The sequence below is a fragment of the Muscardinus avellanarius genome (genome assembly GCF_963383645.1).
Source record: "Muscardinus avellanarius genome assembly, chromosome: Y".
Lineage (NCBI taxonomy): Eukaryota > Metazoa > Chordata > Mammalia > Rodentia > Gliridae > Muscardinus > Muscardinus avellanarius.
Window position 1 is genome coordinate 6122247 of NC_137809.1, and position 23086 is coordinate 6145332.

At 42.0% G+C, this 23086-nt stretch overlaps 1 pseudogene across 1 annotated transcript; it reads right to left on the reverse strand.

Annotated features, from left to right (window-relative positions):
* Window positions 1-10956: 10956 nt before the first annotated feature.
* Window positions 10957-21178, reverse strand: LOC308279521 (mitochondrial intermembrane space import and assembly protein 40-like; annotated as a pseudogene). The gene is made up of 4 exons: window positions 21070-21178; window positions 20448-20516; window positions 14223-14321; window positions 10957-11291 (listed from the first exon to the last, which is right to left on the reverse strand). The product of its transcript is annotated as a mitochondrial intermembrane space import and assembly protein 40-like (transcript).
* Window positions 21179-23086: the final 1908 nt, after the last annotated feature.

A 23086-nucleotide genomic window follows, 5' to 3' on the forward strand; every position in this document is an offset into this window, starting at 1 on the left:
TCAAAGTGAGTGGACCCTTACATTCCTGCTAAGCATCAGTTGCATTTTCTCATGAAACCTTTATTGTCCCACATTTAATTTTATAAATTAAGAATGAATGATGTAGGCTGATAGCCTGTACTCTGTCTGTTAGAAAATTTAAAATAGAAGCCAAAGATGATGAGGCTGTCATTACTTTTTTTTTTCTTCAGTACTGATGATTGACTAAAGCTAAGGTTCAATTTCTTCCTCTGAGCTACATCTCCAGCCCTTTTTATTTAAAAACAAGGTCTTGGTCAGTTACTGTGACTCTTACTACAAATTTGCTGAGCCTGTCCTTAAATTAAAAGTCCTTCAGAATCAGCCTTCTAAGTGCTGGGATTACAGCCATTGGCCAGCACATCTGTCTATATTAAATATAAAATGAACACAAAGTCAATGCTGTGATGCACCACAGTAATCACAGCACTTGGGAGGCTGAAACAGGAGGATCACAAGTTTGAGGTCAGCCTCAGCAACTTAGCAAGATCCTCAGTAACTTCACAAGACCCTGTTTGGAAATAAAAATTAAAATAGAACTTGTGGTATATATTTCAGAGGTAGAATGTACTTGGCTTCAGTTCAAATACTAAAACACGGAGTGAGGGAAAAACATGAATAAGGCGGTTTTGAAACTGGAGAGCAATAATTTAGCAAGATGTTCCTACAAAATAAAGACGTAAAATAGGGCTGTGTGTAGCTCAAATGAAAAAGGCCTTTGGGTTAAATTCCTAGTACCACCCAAAATAAATAAATAAATAAATATAAATAAATAAATAAATAAATAAATAAATAAATAAATAAATAAATGAACATGCTGGTGGTTCCCTGTGTCTCACACCAAAATATACAGAAATCTAATTTCCAACAGCTGCATAGAAAAAAAGGCACTTCTGCACAGTAATTTTATCTATGTGCATGGTTAATTTTAAAAATGCTCATTCCCATTACTCTAATAATGGAGATTCCTGACGGTCATTTTTATAAGAAAAAAAGGTAGAGAAGATAAACTTCATCCTACCCAGATCTGTGTGCATGAGTTTTTTTTATTTATTCAAATTACATCTTTTCATGAACATGCATATGCAGAAAATGTAAACCTACAGATTTTTCTTTCTTATTGTGTGTCTTGTGTTGGGGATTGAACCCAGGGACTTTATAATTTTGGGCTACTCCCCCAGATATTTTTTAGTTTTTGTCAAATCTTTTCGAGGGTGACTTATTTTCTCCAGTGTAGAAACTTTGTACCAACTTCATTTTGGAACAATAGGCATTTGTGTTTTATATTTGCATCCTCACTCTTGAGAGGAATATTTGAAGAAACTCAAAGATCATCCTGCCAATGGCAGAGATCTTGTTTCATCTCCCAGTCTCTCTTTCTTTTTGTGGTGGTGGTGGTACTGGGCTTCCTGGAAGCCCTTCTATGCCCGGGCTATACTCCCAGACCTAAAAAAAAATTATATATATATATATATATATATATATATATATATATATATATATATATATATATATATATAAAACACGCACACACACACATATATACATATATACACATATATACATATGTGTATTTTTTTAAGACAGGGTTTCTTAAACCAGCGAGGCTGGCTCTGAACCAGTGTGGTCCTCCTGTCTCTGCCTTCCAAGCACACGGATTACAAGCATGTGCCACCATACCCAGCCCCCAGTCTCTTACACTGTGTTGTGGTGAGCAGGAGAAATCTTTGTTATCTTTTGTATAAAAATAATAATATTTATGATTAAAATGAAGAAAATATACCTAAAAAATAAAAAAATTCACCACTGTCTTATATAGCTCTAGTATTATAGCTGTCTGTATGCAATGCTGTATGTCAGATTAAAACACTCAATTCAAACAGTAAATCAGACATGGATAATTCCATACCCTTGATAAAATTTAAAGCTGTAAAAATATGAACTTTTGATTAGAAAACTCTGCTAAAACAAAAAACTATCACAGGTATGTTTTTATATTGATATTGAATATTTCAAAAGAACAATTCAAGCAAAAGTTACAAAATCAAATGAAACTGGTATTCTATCACCTATAAATACCCATTTTCATTAATTAATCACACTTCCCCCATTAAATGTTTACTAAAAAAGAACTGTTGGGTGCTGTGTGTGGTGGCACATGCTTGTAAGCCCAGTAGTCGGAAGGCTGAGACAGGAGGAAAGATTGCATAGGTTCAAAGCCAGCTTCAGCTATTGAGGCCCTCAGAAACTTAGTGAGACCTTGTTTCCAAAGTATAAAAGTTAGGTTGCAAATCCCCTGGGTTCCACCCCAAGTAACACACACACACACACACACACACACACACACACACACACACACACACAATCCGTTGGATATTGGAAGCAATTTGAAGAAAGATTAAGTTATATATACTTACTAAATTGTGTGTTAATCAAAATGATCTAAGCTGGGTATGGTGGTGCACACTTGTAATCCCCGTGCTTGAGAGGCAGAGACAAGAGGATTGCGCTGGTTTGAAGCCAGCCTTGCTGGCTTAAGAGACCCTGTTTCCTAATATATGTATATATATGTACATACCTATGTACGTATATACACACACACACACACACACACACACACACACACACACACACACATATATATATATGTATATACACACACACACACACACACACACACACACACACACACACACACAGCTCTGGGAGTGTAGCCTGGAGGTAGAAGGGCTTCCAGTAACCCCAGTACCACAAAAATTTTTTAAAAATGATCTAGAACAGGTCTTAAATTAACAAAAGATAAAGCTATTTCACTAGTTCAAGGAGGTAACGAGACAGTGAAAAAAAACAAATATTCCAAATGAGACATTTGTATGAGTGATGTGTCATGGTAGTGCATCTTGAGCTCAGTGACTTGGGAGGATGGGGCAGAAATATCTTAAGATTGATGAGACCCTGTCTAAAAATTTTTAAAAAATCAATAAGCTCTGTCTCTCAGAAGTATAAGTGTGACTGATGTTATACTTTTTTTCATCAGTACATATTAATTGTACACAGTTAGGTGTGATATAGCTACAAATGAATATAACCTGCATTGATCTTATCAAACCATTATTTGCCCTCATATGACACAAGCACTCTTGCCATCCCCTAGGAATAATTAATCTACTTGAAGTTCTATGCATTTAAAATAATAAATATCTCTCTACTTAATACCAGGTAACTTATAACAATAAAGATTTCTGTGGCCACAAACAAAAGAAAAATGGCGATTTTCTGGAGTTAGCTTATCCTCACATCTCAGAGACCAGCATTGTTTACGACCCTGGCTTAGTACTACTTCATCTAATTCTCCCTTATCATATGAAATAATGTATAACACTTTTATCAACTCCTTCAACTTTTATTTTCAGGTAACTAATCAAATTGCCTTTGGTTTCCACCACCTGAAGACACCAGATCCATGGAGAGCATCTTTAACTTTCATGATGCCAACTCTAGTAGTCACTCCTTTGTCTCCATCTTGCTCACTTTATTTCATTCTCCAGCACACAGACCCTCAATTTCCTTCTTGTCATCATTTCTAATCAGAAATACATCATCACATGCAACTGGCCTTCTATCCCCTAAATTTGATTTCTCTCCATCAGACTTCTCTGCTGTAACTCTGAATCAATGTGTGTCCCAGCCCTACACACTAGAGGTAGAGGTTTAGCATGGCCTGAATGGGGCCAAACACAAGGCTGTACTTGTTTCCCAGCAGAGCAACCTCAGGGCTTTCTCCTCACCACATGAGCTCTGCCTAATTACAAATATGTTTGAATGCTACTTCTGATAATTTCATATCTTCAATTTTTTACTTTTCTCTGTTATGCCCAAATTAAGCTTGACCATGTTGGTAATTATTTATGTAAATATATTATTATCTGGAATATCTGGGGATCTGCCTGAAATCATCATGCTATCTTGTGGCTCTATGTCATTAGATTTCATATGTCACAGATCTCAAAAAAGTTATAGAATTTTTGTATTCTATCTCTATTTATAATTTATAGTCTCTATCAGAGAAACTGCAGGTGTCACCCTACCTCAGTTGGTGAGAAGAAGGGTTGATCACTCAGATTTTTATGGAGTAGAAACCTCCTTGGGCTCCTTTATAATGGAGGGATTTACATACAGATGAAATTAAAAACCACATGTCTTAAGTATATCAACCCTGAACTCTTCAGGTGATATTCCATATCTGATCATAACATTCTATCCCTGACTTTTCACTTCAAAATGTCCATCTCCATGTGTTCCCAAAGTAATAGCTCAAAAGTACCAAAGCCCACCTGGGTGTGGTGTTGCACTTATTTGGGAGGCTGAGACCAGAGGATTTTGGTTTGCAGACATCCTCAGCTACTTAGTGAGTCCCTCTGCAACTTACTGAGACCCGGGTTAAAAATAAAGAATAAAAAACAGGGCAGGAGGTGTAGCTCAGATGGCAAATGGCTCTGGGTTCCATCCCCAGACCCACAAAAAGTAAAAATCCCAAAGCCAAAACTTCCCCTGAAACCCAAGGTAAACTCTTGGCTGTGAACCACTGTAAAAAAAAAAAAAAAAAAAAAAAAAAAAAAAAAAAAAAACAATAAACATCAAGTAACAGGCATCCAATGTATAATAGCACAGAAGGATTACAGAAGAAAGAAATTAAAACAGTTTTAAAATTTGACAAGACAAGCATTTAATCCTGATGGACATATGGTCATAAAAAGTGATGAGTCAGTCACAAAAAAATAAGAAATCAGATACTTTCCCTAATATTTGAGAGTTATGGAGAAATGGGTCATAGGAGGAACTCTTGAAAGAGGAAATCCTATAGAGGAGCAAACAAGACAACCTAAAGGAGGAGAAAGGAGAGGGGAAGAGGAAAATCTCCAAAACACACAATGTACTTAAACATATCAAAGTAAATCACTAAGCCAAGCAAGGGAGGGAGGGACAGGGAGGAAATGGGATGGTAATTGGGTAGGGGTTAAATCAGTGATGTGTGCATGTTTGTACACACAAGTTTTTTTTTAACCCCAATATGTTGTATAAATATAATGCACCAATAAAAATATTTAAAAGAAAAAAAAAAGAAGTGATTTCCAAGGGGTCTTAATAGACCTGCTCCTGTTGCCTGGTTTATTCCAAGGGATGGCATACTAACTATGAGAGCATGGCTCCATAGCTCAAAGCTTTCAGCCTTTTTTCTCAGTCATTCCAATTTAGTCACATTTATAAACTGCTTGAGTTTTCTTTGCAACCTTGGTTTTACTTTCACAGCTTCTCAATCTGCCCCATTTGAGTCTGTTTTAGGCACTCCATCCCTGTCACAAAGTACCTGGCTTCTCAGACCTCCTTTTGATGTTTCTTGAGGGAAGACTCTAAGACAACACTTTTTTAAGCAAAGTTGACATTACATGAACACCAAATTCTTGTGGAAGCAGGAAAGTTAGTCACGACCTTTTTAATTGTTGTCACTGTGCCTTTTACAATAAGAACTGACAGGACTGTTTTAATCATAGCCACTACTGCTGGGCTCTAGTTCTCTTGTTCCACACATAGGCTTGAACTGCCGGCCACATTCCATTTTTTATTCCTAATTAAATCATTTGATCTCCCTTCAACCATCTTACTTTCCTTCACAGCCAATCTCTCTGGGATCCAGCTTCACACATGTCTTTTTGGCCAAACTTAAGATCTATAAAGTCCCTCTGATTTGCTTTCCACTCTCAAAATTCAGTGTAAAATATTCTGGATACAGACATCAATATGCATCATACAGGTTAGATACATTGCTGATTTGAGATTCCCTCCTCCAGTTTAATCTAAAAATATACCATCTTTAAATTTGGCCTCACACAAAGTTTCAGGACATGGGAAAAATGCGAATAGGTTCTGTCAGAATATAACACATATAGCTTCTACTTCATTTTTCTACAAAGTTATCTTACCCTCCAAACTCTCCTGAGCATAGTCTCTATCATTTACCCTTTTATTTAAATTCTGGCCTTTCCAATTTCCTCTCACCCACCAGTTTCAAAGACTCACAAAACACATAAGCAGACTTAGATATAACAGAGAACTTACTTCTCTGGTGCCAATTTCTCTCTTGGTCAACATTGTCACCAGTATAATACAAAGGATTTGACCATGCAGCATTGAGGAAACATGTATTTGCTAGTTTTTTTTTTTTTTTTTTTTTTTTTTATTCTGGGATATTCTGCCCATTTTAGCCTCAAGTTTTTGAATCTCCTGCCTCATCTTCCCATGTAACTGAGCTTACAGGCATGCACCACCATACTTGATATCATGACCCATATTTACTATGAAAACCCAGTAAAGTTCTGGCAGGTTTCTGAACATATGGTATTTTACTAAACATGGAGAAATTAATATGGTTTAATAAGAGTATCTGGCAATGAAGCTAATATTGAAAGAATCACCAGAGAGATTGGCTGCTCTCTCTCCAGTAGACCTTGCAGGGACAAGATACCAGAAAGTTCCCAAACTTTTTGACACTGGGTATTGAAGCCCATGGTGTTATATCTCTTAGCTAATGCCCTGGCCCTTTTTGGTTTTAAACAATATCTTGATAAGTCACTATAGGTCTTTCTGTAATACTGAGGCTGTTCTCAAACCTGTGATCCTCCTTTCTCAGCTTCCCAAGAATGTGGCTTTAAAAGTGTGCCACTTGATGAGGTTGTCCTTGAACCTACAATCCTCTTGTTTCAGCCTCCCAAATAAAATAAACCCTTTTGACAGCCTTCTGCAGTACCACCTTACTCCATGATTTATGCAGTTTCCATGATGCATACTCCATGATGCATGGGCTTCATGGAGTCCAGGACAGGCTCCCAAGCAGAGCCCACTGATACTCAGACCAAGCCCTTTCCCCACTTCTTTATGTCCTCTCCCCTTTTCTTCCTCCCCCCCTTTTTTTGTAGTCCACTGGATGAAATCCAGGGGCACTGCACCTTCAAGCTATGTCCAAAGCCTTAATATTTTAGTCTTTTTATCTTTGAAACAGGGTCTGAGTTTTGAAGGGCTTCCCTAAGTAGCTGAGGTCATCTGGAAACTGAAATCCTCTCATCTCAACTTCCTGAATTCTGGGATCACAAGCATGCTCACATACTCCACCACACCCAGTTTCCCTCTCCTCTTTTTCAAAGACCTAAGTGCTGGTAAATAACTTGTGCAAGTGCTGCCCATGGAAGTCTGACAACAACCTTCAGAAAACAGTTGTCCAAGGAAATACTGCTGGCATTTTAAGATTATAATTCAGTCTGGAGAAGTTCTTTCATTATTTCTATGTGTAGAGAGCTGGGAGGAGAAAGTGCCTCACAGTGGTGGTGCTAATTAGCATCTCAGGGACACAATATAAATCATTACAGGTTTTAGTTTTAGCAGTTCAACTAAACTCAGATGTGTGTGTGTGTGGGGTTTTTTTGTTTCTTTTTTGTGGTACTAGGGACTGAACCCAGATGAATTCTACCTCTGAGTTATATCCCACCAACCTTATTTTATTTTATTTGTATTTGAAAAAGAATCAAATTTGGTAATGTTATGAGATCCTTTGTCTCAGGCTCTGAAGTACTAGTATTGCAGGTGTGCAGCACCATGCCCAGTTAGATGTACAAATTTTATTTTATTGGAAATTAAACCCAGGGGCATGTTACCTATTAGCTATACACTCAGCCCTGTTTTATTACTCTTTATATTGAAACCGAATCTCACCAAATTGCACAGGTTTTTTCACTAAGATGCCGAGGCTAGCTGTAAACCTGAGATCTTCCTGTCTCTGGCTCCCAACTACTGAGATTACAACCGTGCAAAATCAGGAGCCCTAACTCCAGGGGAAGCTGCTTCAAGCTTGTCAACCATATTCATGACCAATTTGTACTCAAAGTCTTGTCTGTTAGCCAGGTGTGGTGGCGCACACTTGTAATTCCTGTGCTTGGGAGGTGAAGACAGGAGGACCATGCAGGTTCAAAGCCAGCTGTGCTGGCTTCAGATACCCTGTTTCCGAATAAAAATATAAAAAATAGGTCTGGGAGTGTAGCCCGGATGTAGAAGGGCTTCCAGGAACCACAGTACCACCAAAAAAAAAAATTAAAAAAAAGTCTTGTCCATTATCATCATGGCCATTAGAAGTATATTTTGAGCTGGATGGGGTGGCACATGCCAGTAACCCCAGTCACTGGGAGGCTGAGAAAGGAGGATCACAGGTTCATAGCCATCCTCAACAACTTTGTGAGACTATGCAAATCATTGAGACACTGTTTCCAAAAATTCCAAATCTCCAGCTCACTCATTGCATGTGTGGTCATGGGTGGTGGCTCCGACTCATAAAAGGGTTGCCAGGTGGATGCATAGTCTGCCTCTGCCATTAGCTCCTGGGAGGACAACCTAGTCTGGGGCACCTCGGTCTGTGCTGGGTGCCATGATGGGAGTGAGTATCATCTCACCAGGTCTGCAGAGAGGAACAGCAGCAGGGCTCTGTTCACTTTGCTGCAGGGTGCTCAGGTAGATCACTGCACAGAGGAACAGTAGCCAGGCTCTGTCCACTCTGTTGCGAGGTGTGCAGGTAAGTCACTGCACAGAGGAACAGCACCTGAGCTCTGTCCACCCTGGGGTGTGGTATGCAGGTAAGTTACTGCACAGAGGCAGGCCCTCTCTTCTCCACTCTGGGCTGAGCTGGGTCTTGCTTGACAGGCCCTTGCTGGGCAGACTCTCCTCACTGTGCAGGCTGTTGGCACTGTCCTTTTTTCTGGGCAGTGGAGTCGCAGGTGGGCTGTCACTACTCTTCATGCCCACACTGCCCAGGGGAATGGCTGTGATTCTGTCCCAGGGAATACTCAACAAGCAAGGAGTTTGTGGAAAGGCAGGATATCTAGCTCTCCACACTGAGAGGAGAGAGAAGACAGAATGATTTTCTGGGATTAGAGGTGTGATGCCATGATGGCACTTCTGCCTCACCTGTCCCAGGGAATACTCAACAAGCAAGGAGTTTGTGGAAAGGCAGGATATCTAGCTCTCCACACTGAGAGGAGAGAGAAGACAGAATCATTTTCTGGGATTAGAGGTGTGATGCCATGATGGAACTTCTGCCTCACCCGGACTGCACCCTGGCTTACCCTGGGTTGGACCATGTGGGAGGTGGGCCAGGCCTGGGTTTGAGCAAAAGGGTGGAGAGAAAGCATCTGGGAAAGAGAGGGCCAAAGTCAGGAGCACAGTGGATGGTGGAGGGAACAGGGCTATGGCGGTTCCTGTGGGCATGTGGCCCCTTCCATGTTTAAGTGTGCACCACAGGGCTACTTTCACCACTGAGAGTGCTTCTTCTGGTGGCCACCCCTGGGAAGCTCCACTGGATGGGTTCCTGGGTGTGGGACTTGGGGTGCACCACACCTCACAGTATCCCAGTATCTACCAGGCTTTCTATTTCTGTTCTGGGATCTGGAGTCATTCTGGAGAGTATGGGGCAGCCCTGTGCTCTCTCCACATTGTTTTGTGTTAAAACACATGGTCCCCTTTTTAGGCCACTACTCTCTACCCTTTAATTTATATTAAGGACAGACTATGTTAGAGAAAAAAAAAAAACGAGCTTATTTTTTGCCCTCTAATTTAAAATAATTTCAATTATTCAATATATATGCAAAGGATGAGATTTTTGGGGATAGACCCATGATCTTGTCAATCTGCATGTACTGGGATTACAAGCATTTAAATTTTAAAAATTTATAATTTTACACATATTCAGATGTTAACCTGGAAAACCATTGGTGGGAGGGGGGAAGAGAAAACAGGGGTGAAGGGAGAGGGCACGAAATATAGTTTAAATGTATACTATTTGTGTTCAATAAAAAATTGTTAAAAGAAAAAAAAGAAATTTAAAAATGGCAATTTTTTAAAAAAAATTTAAATATGGCCTTTTAGTTCACTGCTTTTTCCTCCCAATGTTAAAACCAAGAGGGAAATATAATTATTTCAATATCTAAGGGGAGTTAGTGAGGCTGTAGTTCTGCTGCATCCTATTACAATATTTGATTGCTTTTGAGTAATATGACCCTGAAAACTTGAAATAGTCCCTGTATACTTGGACAGTGGGGCGTCAGAGTTTTAAAGACAGTCTACACCTGTTAGGGAAAGCTTGAGCAAAGGTTACACAGGAGGTCTCACAAGCTCCAGGCATAAGTGACATTGAATTAGACGTGAAAGCCAGATTGAATGTGGCCAAAAAACCTGGACTTTGAGAACAGCTACAACCAGCCTTTCCTTAGAAAAACCTGGGATTACGACTGTCCAAATCTCCACCTTCTAAATGTAGACAACCAAAAGCTCAATGGAAACATGGAAACCAAGACAAGAACAAGCTTGTATCAAGAACAAGCTACAGTATCCTCATTATGCTCAGGGCAAGATGGTTATTAGGAAACCCAGATATGAACACTGGCCTCTTCTGTTAGGAATGGCCCCACTTCAAAACTTCATAAGGAAGAAACTTTGCTTCTGTTTCCCAAAGAGGGATTAAGACTACTAAAAGCAATACAATGGGTTAGAATAAATTAGCTCAATCACAAATCATTTCTGGATAATGATTTTTGGCTACTGAAAATATTCAGAACATTATATCAAGTGGCTAAATTCTGGACAATTAAGAAAACTTCTAAGTGTCAGCTGTATTCATTGATAGGTTCATGAGGGACACAGTACCTATAAACCCTTATTTTTTTCAGTGAATATAGAAAAGACCAAGACTCTTTCTTGATTATCAAAATAGGTTATTCTATACATGACAGTGCATAGAACAATAGGGGGAAAGACACCTTCTCAAAGATGAATTAAAGGCTTTCTGAAAAAGGCCCACATCACTCTATGTGGAAGGACTGCAGCCCAGAGCTCAGGCCTACATTAGCTCAGTCTCTCCTCTTCTTTGGTTGGTGGTGGCCTCAGTGGGCATGGCTTCCTCTGTCCATTCTGCTGGATTCTTCTCATCTTCCTCATGGTCTTGGGCATAGAAATCCAGGTATTTCTGTATACATGTGTGCATGACCCAGAACTGATTGACACAGTGTGAGCCCTTGATTTTCTCTGTGCTATAGTGGAAGCAGGAAAAGACTGACTTGAATTGTTCCCCACAGTGACCACTGGCCTTTCCCCTAAGGCATGGGCAATTCCAGTTAGTGCATCATTTGGCAGTATCAACCCAGGAACAAGAAGATGGGCAAGGGAATAGGAGAGCTGTTCTATAAACTGAGTATGGTGGTGCACTATAATCCAGGCAAATCCTACCCTGTGGACTTACCTCTGGACCTTGATCCAGATCATGCTCAAACACCTGGTACACAAGACAGCATTTCTTGGCCCAGCTGGACAGAAGTGGCCATTGGCATCCTTTTCCATGTGGTACACTGATATATGTTGTAAGACACCTTGGAACCACAAAAATAAAATAAAATAAATGCCAAGCTGGGTGTGGTGTTGCATGCTTGTAATCCCCGTGCTTGGGATGCTGAAACAGGAGTATCTCATAGGTTTGAAGCCAGCCTCAGCTACTTAGTGAGGCTCTCAGCAATTTTGTGAGACCCTGTTTCCAAATAAAATATTAAATGGGTCTGGGAGTATAGCCCAGAGGTAGAAAGCCTCTGGGTTCCAACCCCAGTATGAACTAAATAAATAAATAAATAAATAAATAAATAAATAAATAAATGCCATTCACATCACACATAGTCCTTCAGTCCAGGTTTGCATTCTATGCTGGTATCTAAAGCCCTGGGCTGAATTCCTCTTTATTTCAGTATAAAAACTTCACTGATCCAAAATTTCCTGTTACTACCCCTCATTTACTTTTTATTTGATTTTATTTTTGTGGTATTGGGATTGAATCCAGGGGCATTCTAACTCCTAGTTATACCTCTAGCCTGATTTATATTTTTTATTTTGAAACAGAGTCTTACTAGGATGATGAGAGTCTCATTACTTGCTGAGGCTGTCCTTGGTCTGTGATCCTTCTGTCTCAGCCTTGGATTACTGAGTTTTCAGGCATGCATCACCACACTGAGCTGCTGCCCTGTCATTTTAAAAATGAAATAATACCTTCAATAACTGCAGAACAAGCTCTTATGCATTGAGCTTCACCTGGGACTTGAAAAATAATTTATTCCCCTTTTTTTGGCACCAGAGATTAAACACAAGGATATTCCATATCCAAGATACACTACCAGCCCTGTTTTTTTTTTATTTTTTATTTTTAAACAGGGTATCACTAAGCATCTAGGACTGGCCACAAACCTGGAATCATTTTGTCTCAGCCTTCCAAGTATGAGAAATCCTTTTACATCCTTCTAGAGTGTGGCCTAACTCCATGGCTCATGCAGTTTCTGGGCTTCATTGGGTCCAAGTCAGGCTTCCAGCCAGGGCCCACAGATTCCCACAGCCCAAGCCCTTTCCCCACATCTCACCACCTTTCCCTCTTCTCAAGACCTGAGTGCTGGAAATAAACTTCTGCAAGTGCTGTCCTGGGAAGTCTGCCAACAGTCCTGAGCAAACAGTTGTCCAAGGAACACTGCTGCCATGTGAAGATTACAACTTGTTCTGCAGAATTTCTTCTTTCATTATTTCTAGGGTGTGGAAAGCTGGGAGGAGAAACTGCTGACAGTGGTGGTGCCAATTAGCATCTCAGGGACACAATGTAAATCAACAGAGATGGTAGTTTCAGCAGCTCAATTAAACACAGAAGTACATTTTGTTTGTTTTGTTTTGTGTTTTTATAGTACTAGAGACTGAGCAGCAAACCCAAAACTATTTATTTTGAAACAGGGTCTAAGTGGCTGAAGCCTGGCTTCAAACCTGTGTTCATCTACCTCAACATTCTAAGTACTAGGATTGCAGGTGTGTACCACCACACACAGCTAGATATACAAAATTTATTTATTTATGTACTTAACTTATTTACTTATTCATTTGTGTTACTTGGGACTGAAACCATGGGTATTCTACCTCTGAGCTATACCTCAAGACCTATTTTATTTTTTATTTTGAAACAGAGTCACATTAAGTTATAGAGGACCCTGATATGTTACTGAGGATGTTTCTAAATCTGTGATCATCTTGTGTCTGCCTCCCTTGTACTTGGGATTATGAGCAGGTGCCACTATGCCAGATGGAATATATACATTATATAGTGTTTGAAAAACTCTAAGCAGGAGGAAGCCCTCATTTCAGTGGCAGCTGCTGCAAGCTCTTAGGCCATATTTATGCCACATTCTACCAAAAGTCTTGTCAGTTATCATAAAGGGCATTGGAAGTGGGTTTTGAGCTGGCTGTGTGGCACAAACCAATAATTCTAGTACCTGGAGGCTGAGAAATGAGGCTCATGGGTTTGCAGCCAGCCTCAGCTAGTGAGTCTCTTTTCAGCATAGTGAGACACTATTTTCAAATTAAGAATAAAAAATGGGGCTGGGGGTATTTCTCAGAAGTAGAATATTTCTGAGTTTAATCCCTAGTACCACAATAAAAGGCTTGGTGTGTAGTTTGAGGAATAATGGTCATGGGTTTATCCCACACTATAAAAAAGTTTTTGATTGATGAACTGAGTATTTTGATTGATGAGACTCTAGAGTGATATCTTAGGCTCAAGTAACCATTGTTTTAATTGGCCAAGGACCATAAAATGGGAAATAATTTTAACTAAGTGAGCTGCATCCTGCTGCTAAGAAAACTGCCTGTGTTGAGTTTCCTTCTTGTGCCAGGTGCTTGCTAGGGCAGCAAGACAATCAACATGACTGCCCCTGTACCTCCCTGCTGATGACCTTGGTTGATGCTGCAGAATTCAGTCTTATAACCTGACTAAACAGACAAATCCCCATCACCCTAACTTACCTGTAACTGCTGGAGTCCATCACTTCCACCCTTCAAACTTGATAACTGTGAAGCATCTAACTGCTTAGGTCAATGGAGAAACTCAGAAGAGATTCATTAGGAGAAACTCTCCTGGCCAAAGGCTCAGCACAGCCTCAATACTTTGGAGGGAGATGAGACTTACTGCATGCAGAGAAGACCTATGGCTGATGCCACCTCAGACTAGCCTTTGTTGAGACAAAGTGGGTAAGATATTGCAGCTCTGAGCCTTCCCCCAGGATGTGAGTGTGGGTCTAGGGGAGGCAAGTGTAACTCACCATGTTCTTCATAAGGATCATTGGGGTCATCAGCTACCAGCCCTACATTGCTGGGAGTTTCATGATCTTCTTTGGCCAAGAATATTATTTGATCCTTCCCTAGTGTTTGGAGAACAGAGGAGAAAATACTTTTTTGCGAGCAGAGAATGGCCTTCATCCCCAAACTCAGTGTGAAGACTGTCTCACCCACAGACCCCCAGTGAGGGGACCTTCCAATTGTTCCCCACAGTTCATCCTGCAAGAGGGTCTGGAAGCCAAGTATGCTGATCACCTACAGCTGGAAAAAAAAAAAAAAAACCTCCACTGAGGTAGGAGATGAGATGAGAATCCCAGAAAGATGTCACTCCCCAAATTTACCAAGAGTCCTCCAGTGCCAGTCTCTTCTTCAGCTCATGTAAAGAAATAGCACCACTGAGAGAAATGAGGGGCACAGTCCCTTATCAGAACTCCCAGGGCACTCTGCAACATCATCCCCAGCCATTAGCACTCCTAGTTGCTCTGCTTCCCAGGGACCTGCTAGAGTTTCTCAGTCTTCAGACCAGCCTTGTGAGTGAAGTACAGGGATGCTCAGAGCACCAGACCTCAATCCCCAACACACTCTTGACTCACAGCTGCTCTCCTGTGTAATGGAGAGGAGGCACTATAACAGGTAAAACTGGAATGAATTGGCTAAAGGGTTTTAGTAAGCAGAAACTGTTCTGCACAAAGATTCAACACAGCCTCAATACTTTGGAGGGAAGTGATACTTACCACATACAGAGTGAGTCATAAAGAGTGGAACTCCAGTCCACACAGCTGAAGCAGAAATGGTCTTCCAGGAGTAGAAGGTGTCTTGTATGAAAGACTCTAGCCACCTGCTGCTGAGAGGCTCTCACCCCTCCTGAGAAGGTCCCTGGGCTAAGAGCCCTCTAGGACACTTGGTCTCTAATCACAGCCTAAGGAGAAAGATCCATGGCAGTGGGGAAAAATACAGCATTTCCCCACAGTCTAGAGCCTGGGACATTTCCAACCTATGCAATGTTGGACAGCAGGGGAGTGTTTCCCTAAGGGCTGATTTTTTTAAACTTTGGTGATGAGCACCCAGAGCCAGGGCCTGATACCCTCATTCTGAGACAGATGCACTATATACTAGAGGCTTCTCCTGAGAAAAGCCTGGGTGAGCACAGAAAAGGGAGTCAATACTGACCAGATCTGTGTGGGGACATCAAATGTCTGGTCCCACATCAAACTTACATTAATGATATAAAGTAAAGGATTATTATCACCTTAATGGAATATAGATAAAGCAAAGCTCAGAGTGGTTACTCAAGCTCAAGCAGACCAGGATCAATATCAAGATCCAGCAGAGTGGCCCTGGTGTCCAAGAGTCTTCGGGTGGCCTTCTATGTCTGTCCAATGTTGGTGGGAGTCCACATGGGTCAAGGTCGTGATCTAGGGAACTGGAAGATATGTTAATTAGGAAGAGTTAGTCATCCCACAGTCTAAAGACTTATCTAACCATCACACTAAACCTCAAAACTGACACAATTGTGATTTAGCAACTGAAAACTTCATAGACAACCATATATACAATAAAACACTGGAGTGTTTTACCTGTTGTTGTTTTTGCTCTTAGCCTGCTTTTGCTGAAGACACCTTCTAAGTAAATAGTAAAGGAAACTTCTGCTCCTCTTTCACTGGAGCTACTTGGGTAGATCCAAGTTGAATCTTTGCGGCCACGAGGATCAGCAACAGGTCCTTATGATTTTGGTGTATTTCTCCAGGTGACCTGCTTACAGCCCTGATTTTTGTCCATGGTGGTGGCCACAGGTTCACAACAGGGTTGCCTGGTTGAGGGGAAATGTTTTTTGCCAATAGCTCCTGGGTAGACAACTGGCTTTGGGGCCTCAAGGCCATACTAAAGAACCATGCTGGAAGTGGGGTACTCTCACTGGTGTCTCAGAGAGAAACAGCAGGCAGGCTCTGTCTGCACTCATCTGAGCTACACAGGAGAATGACAGGGAGGCTTTCTGGTGGGATTGGAGGGAGAAGGTTGAGCCTCACTCTGTCTTTGCTACCAAAGTCCCCCTGTGGAATAGTAGAGAGGTTCTTTTTACTCTTCTCCCAGATGGGCAGGGGAATTGGAGGTATTCTGTGACTCCTGCCCCAACTCTTCCCTGACTCTGTGCACTTCATGGCTAGGGAATGCTCACAGAGCAAGAACAGGAAGGTAGGAAGGGAATTCTCACTGGCTCTCCAATTTGGGAAACAGTACAGGCAAAAGTATCTGTCGGTATGGAGGTGGCTCAACCCCTAATGCTCCCACCTAACCTGGAATGCATCTTGGCTCACCCCATTTGAACATTTGGTAAGTGGCCATTGTGATGTCAAATATTCTTTGGACACAAAGCCAGGTCCAATGGGGGTTGTCCTCCAGGTTACATATGACCCTCATGATTCTGGAGTTCAAGTGTTTCAAAGCAGTTCATGAAGACTTGATGAATATTCACCCTGGATCAGCTGCATGCGTGCTGGATGAGTTTAGCTGATGAAATCAGGTTTGAGTCTACAGTGAACATCTGATGATATTTTGTGCATAGAGAAAGGTGAGTGGGCACCTTGTAGCTTCTTGCAGGACCTGTTTCTTTAGCTGCTTGAAATTTGTGAGCAAATAGTGAGGGAGGACACCCAGAGCCCAGATTTTCATCTCAATTATGCTTGGTCCTAGTAGAACTCAGTTTACAAAATGAAGAGAACCACAGGAGGACTTCAGCTGCTGCACAGAAGTGATCTTGTGACTCAGCTCAAAGTCAGTGAGTTTGAGAATCTCTCTTGTTTTCTGTCAGAGTCCACTGTGGTCAAAGTTAGGGTCTAGAGAGATTAGAAATAGGATAATTAGAAGACGTTAGTCATCTCACAGTGACAGTTATCTAACCATCACACTACAACCCAGAAAAGCATCCAGTTGCCACTTATCATTAAAAATGACATATTACAAGCATATATAAAAGAAAACATTGGAGTACACTACCTGCTTGTTGTCCTTCTCAGCAGCCTGCTTTCACTGAAGACACCTTGTAAGTATGTAATAGTTAATATCAAGCTCAGATAGGTTTGTATGATGGCTTCTGTGTCTGGTCTATAATGAACATGTGGTCAATGATGTTTTGTGCACTGGTGGAAAGGTGAATGATCACCCCTTAACTCCCTGCAGAGCCTGCTCTTTCATCAGAGAGGGAGTTTTTGAGAAAATAATGGAGAAGTAAGCCCATGCCCCAGAAGTCCATCTTGTAGCATTATTCTTGGACCTGGTAGAACTCAGGGAACAGATTGGAGAGTCCCACAGGAGGAATGCAGCTCAGGCCAAAGTGATGTGTTGAAGCATTTCACTCTAGCTGGGATCTTTCAGAGTCCAATGTGGTTAAAGTCAGGGACACAAACAATATGATAATTAGAAGTTAGTCATCCAACAGTGTAGAGTTATCAAACCATTACACTAAACCTGAGAGATACAATTATAATTTATCATTCAAAAATGACATAATTCTATGGATAATAAGATGCTGGAGTACACTACCTGTTGGTGTCCATCTCAGCAACTGCTTTCACTGGAGACTCCTAATAGGTGTACAAGACTAGACACTTCTGTTTCATTTTTACTAGATATGCATGGGCGGATCCAAGGAAAATATTTGAGGCCCCAGGAAGTAACAGCAACAGGCCCTTATGATGTGGGTCACAATTCTCCAGTTTACCTGCTTCCATCCCTGAGTGGTGTTCATGGTGGTGCCCACAGGTGCACAACAGGCTTGCCTGGTGGTTGGAAAATATTTTTGTCCCAATATATCCTGAGAATACAAGTGGCCTGGAAGGTGGGGCTAAAGGCCATGCTGGAGGGCCAATCTGGGAGTGGGGTACTCTAATTTGGACCTCACCAAGGAATAGGTGGCAGACTCTGTCTATTCTCCTCCAAAATGTGCAGGGGAATAACAGTTAGGATTTCTGTAGTCTCCTCTGGATGGGTTTGGAGAAAAGAGGTTACCTGGCTGTGTCTTGGGTCCCAAAATTCTCCACTTGAAAACAACAGACAGGTTTTCTCTTTTTTCTTTTTTTAGTTACAGATCACTGCTAGACAGTGAGTCTCCTCCAACCTGGGCATAGGAGTGACAGGTAAGCTGCGTCCACCTTTGTCAAATGTATAGAGAAGTGGAAGCTAGGCTGTGTCTCCAGACCACTTTCATCCCTTATTCTGTATCTTCTTTGGGCAGGGAACAATCAGAGAGCAAGAATAAAGAAGAACAAATGGAATGCTCACTGGAGAATGAAGAAGTATCTGTGGCAATGGAGGTGGCCCAATGCCCTGATGCTCCTGCCTAACCTGCAGTGCACCCTGGCTCACCGCATTTGCACTATCTAATATGTGACCATTGGGTAATCAATCATTCTTTTGGACATAGGTAGCAATTCTGGTGTGGGCTGTATACTAGGCAACACTTGACCCTCAAGATCCTCAGGTTCAGGTGTTTGGGGAGCAGATCATGAAGAATTGGTGGATACTCCCTCAGGCAAAGCCAGGGATTTCCTAGATAAGTTTGGCCAATGGCCTCTGGATTTGGTCTACAATAAACATCTGATCAATGATGTTTTCTGCATCAGTAGGAAGATGAGTGAACACTTCAAAGCTCCCTGAAATACCTGCTTCTTCAGGAGGGGGAGTTGTGAGCAAATAGTAGGGAAGGACACCCTGGACCCAAATGTACATCTTGAAGCATTGTGTTTTGTCCTTCCAGAACTTAGGGTGCAGAGTGGAGAGCACCACAGGAGGATTGCAGCTGCTGCCCAGTGGTAATCTTGAAGCTCAGCCCATAGTAATGAGTTGGAACATCTCACTCTTTCTGCTGATGTCTGAGTTCAAGTCCACTATGGTCAAAGTCAAGGCCCAGGGAACTAAGAAATATGATAATTAGAAGAAGTTAGTCACCACACAGTGTACAGAGTTATCTATCCATCACAAACCCACAGAAACATTCAATTTTGATTTATCAATTGAAAGAAACATAATACAGGCATAAATGAAATAAAAAGATGCAAATAATTACCTGTTGATGTCCATCTCAGTGGCCTGTTTTGCTGGAGACAACTTGTACATATGAAATACAGGGAATTGTTTTTTTTGTTTGTTTGTTTGTTTTGTTTTGTTTTGTTTTTTTTTTTTTTTGGTGGTATTGGGGATAGATTCTTTCTACCTCCAGGCTACACTCCCAGACATATTTTACATTTTATTTGGACACAGTGTCTCTTGAGCCAGAGAGCCTGGTTCCAACCTGTATGATCCTCCTGTCTCCCCCTCACAAGCTTGGGGATTACAAGCATGAGCCAACACGCCTGGCTTCTGTTTTCTTTTTAATGGATTTACTTGGGTGGATCCAAGGCAAGTATTTGGGTCCAGCATGTAACAACTTGTTCTTATAATCTGGTTCACAATTCTCCGTGTTATCTGTTTCCAGGCCTTATTGTTATACATGGTGGTGGCCACAGGTGCACAACAGCATTGCCTGGTGGAGGGGAAGTTTTTTTGTGCCAATAACATCTGAAAAAACAAGTTGGATTTGGGACTCAAGGCCATGCTGATGGTGGTGTGCTCTTACTGGGTCCTTACAGAGGAACAGATGCATGCTATTTCTACTTTTCTCATATATCTGCAGAATGATTTGTAGTTTCTCTGAAGTCTCCTCTGGGTAAGTCTGGAGGAAGAAGGGGTCCTAGATATATCTTTGTTCCAAAAGTCTCTCCTGGGGAACAGCAGGCAGGTTCTCTGTACTCTACTCCAGGCTGAGCAAGGCAGTAGCAGGCAAGCTGTTTCTACGCTCCTACCGACTGTTCAGGGAAATGTCAGGCAGGTTATGTCCCCTTCCCCCTTCTTCCATGATTCTGTGCCCTCCTTGGTGGGGGAAGAAGAGAGCAGAAAGGTGGATTCAAAAAGCAGTGCCCACTGGCTCTCCACATTGAGGGGAGAGTGAAGGCAGAAATATCTGTGGGGATGGATATGGGCCAATACCATGATGCTCCTGCCTAACCTTCAGTGCATCATGGCTCACTCTGTTAGGTGGGCAGGGGGGAGTCCATCATACTTTTGGACACAAGTAGCCATTCTGGTATGTCGTGTACCCCAGGCAATGCATTACCCTCAATATCCTGAGGTTCAGGTGCTTGGGAAGTGGCTCATGATGATTTGCAGAAACTCACCTAGGCTAAGCCAGAGATAGCCCAGATGGGTTTCGATGATGGCCTCTGGATAGGGTCTACAGTGAACATCTGATCAATAAAGTTTTCTACATCAGTGGAAAGGTGAGCTGACACCTTGTAGCTCCCTGCAGTGACTGCTCCTTCAGCTCCTCAAAGGTGGTGTTTTGAGGAGAGGGAATGAGCAAATAGTGGGGTAGGATGCCCAGGAATTTGATGTCCACATTGGAGCTTTATGCTTAGTCCTGGTAGAACTCTGGGTGCAGAATAAAAGGACCACAGAAGGACTGTAACTATGGCACAGCAGTGATCATGTAGCCCAGCGCAGTCATGAGTTGGAGCATCTCACTCTAGCTGCTGTCAGCATCCACTGTGGTAAAATTCAGGGTTCAGGGAACTAAGAAATATAACTAGGAGAAGTTAGTCACCCCACAGTGCACAGAGTTATCTAACTATCACACTAAAAACCACAGATGCATTCAATTGTGATTTATCAAATTAGCACAAGCATTTATAACAGAAAACTCTGGAGTGCATTACCTGTTGGTGTCCATCTCAGCAGCCTACTTTTGCTGGAGTCACTGTATAAGTATTTAATACAGAGCATTTGAATTTATTTTTTTACTGTATGTTCTTGGATGGATGCAGGGCAAATCTTTGGGGCCCACAGACAACAGCAGCAGGTCCTTATGATTTGAGTAACAATTTGCCTGGTTACCTGCTTCTGCCACCATTATTGTTTATGGTAGTGGAGACAGGTTTACCACAGTGTTGCCTGGTGGAGGAAGAGTTTTTTTTCTGGCAATCACTTATAGGAAGACAAGCTGGCTTTATGCCGTAAAGTTATGCTGTAGGGCCATGCTGACAATGAGGGTGATCGCATTGGAGCCTCATGGAGGAACAGTTGGCAGTCTCTGTCACTTTCTCCCATGTTGTACAGGAGAATGATAGGCATTCTCTCAGCAGTCTCCTCTAAGTGAGGAGGCTTGGCAGTGTCACTGGGGAACAGCACACGGGTTCTCTCTACTTTACCACAGACTGCCCAGGGGATTGGCAAGCAGACTGTCTCTACCTTCCTGCAGACTACCCAAAGGAATGGCAGGCAGGCTGTGCCTTATGCCCACCAGTCCTGATTCTGTGTCATCCATGGCCAGGGAATGCTCAGAGAGAAAGAATGTGGAGGCCAGAAGGGAACCCTCAATTGCTCTCCACTTTGCATGGAGAGAGAATGCAGGAGAATCTGCTGGGGATGCAAATGCCTTCATGGCTCCCCTAAATTGGAGTGCACCTGGGCTCACCAAGTTTAAACTATCTGGTAGGTGTGGCCTAATATTCTGAGTGTTCTAATATTTTGGTGAACACAGACAATGAGGTTCTATGCATGATGTACCTGAAGCAAGGTATGACTCTCATCATCATGGAGTTCAGGTATTGGGGAAGAGTTCTAAGGAATTCATGAATACTCATACTTGATCTGCCCCCTCAGGAGCATCAGGATTGATTTGATTACCTCTGTGTTGTGTTTCAGTCAATATGTGATGCATGATGATTTACACATCTACAGGAGGGCAAGCAGGAAAATTGTAGCTCCCAGCAGGGCCAGCTCTTTAAGCAGGAAAGGGTTTTTTTGAGCAACTAGTGGGGAAGGACCCCAGGCCCTCTATGTCAATCTGGGAGCTTTATTCATTGTTCTTATAGAGTTCAGGGTGCAGAGTGGAGAACACCACAAGAGAAATCCAGTTGCTGCCCAGTGGTGATCTTGCGGCTCAGCTCTAAATCATTAGTTGGAGCATCTCAGTCTAGCTGCTGTCTGTCAGAGTACACTGTAGTCAAAGTTACAGCCCAGGGAGCTGAGAAATAGCATAATTCAAGGTCAGCCATCCCAAAGTGCAAAGAATTGTCTAATCATCACACTGCAACACACAGATGCATTCAATTCTGATTTATCAATTGAAAGTGAAATAATGCATACATGAAAGAAAACTCTGGAGTGAATTACTTTTGCTGTCTATTTCAGTGGCTTTCTTTTGATGAAGACATCTGGTAAATATTGAAAACAGGGCACTTCTGTTTCATTTTTTACTGGATCTATGTGGCTGGATCCAGGTCAAATATTTGGGCCAGCAGGCAACAACAATAGGTCCTTATGATGTAGGTCACAATTCTCTGGATTACCTGCTTCCAGCCCTGATTATTGTCCATGGTGTTGGGCTCAGGTGCACAATAGGGTTGCGTGGTGAGGTTGAGTCTTTCTGCCAATTTATCTCAGAGAACAAGCTGGCATCTGAGCCCTAAAGGTCATGTTGATGGACCATGCAAGGAGTGGGAGTGCTCTCATTGTGGCCTCACAAATGAACAGCAGGTAGGCTTTGTCTACTCTGCTCAATACCTCAGATCTGTGCAGGATAATAACAGGTAGGCTCTTTGCAGTCTCATCCAGGTTGGGCTGGAATAAATAGGGGGCCTGAATTCTCCCCTGAGGAACAGTAAGCAGGTTCTCTCTACTTTTTTTCCAGACTGGGCAGGGGAGTGGCACATGGTCCCTGTCTCCTGCTTCCATTCAGCCATGATTCTGTGTCCACTCTGACTAGGGTATGCTTAGAGAGCAAGAATGGGGAGGTAGGAAATGAATGCTCACTGGA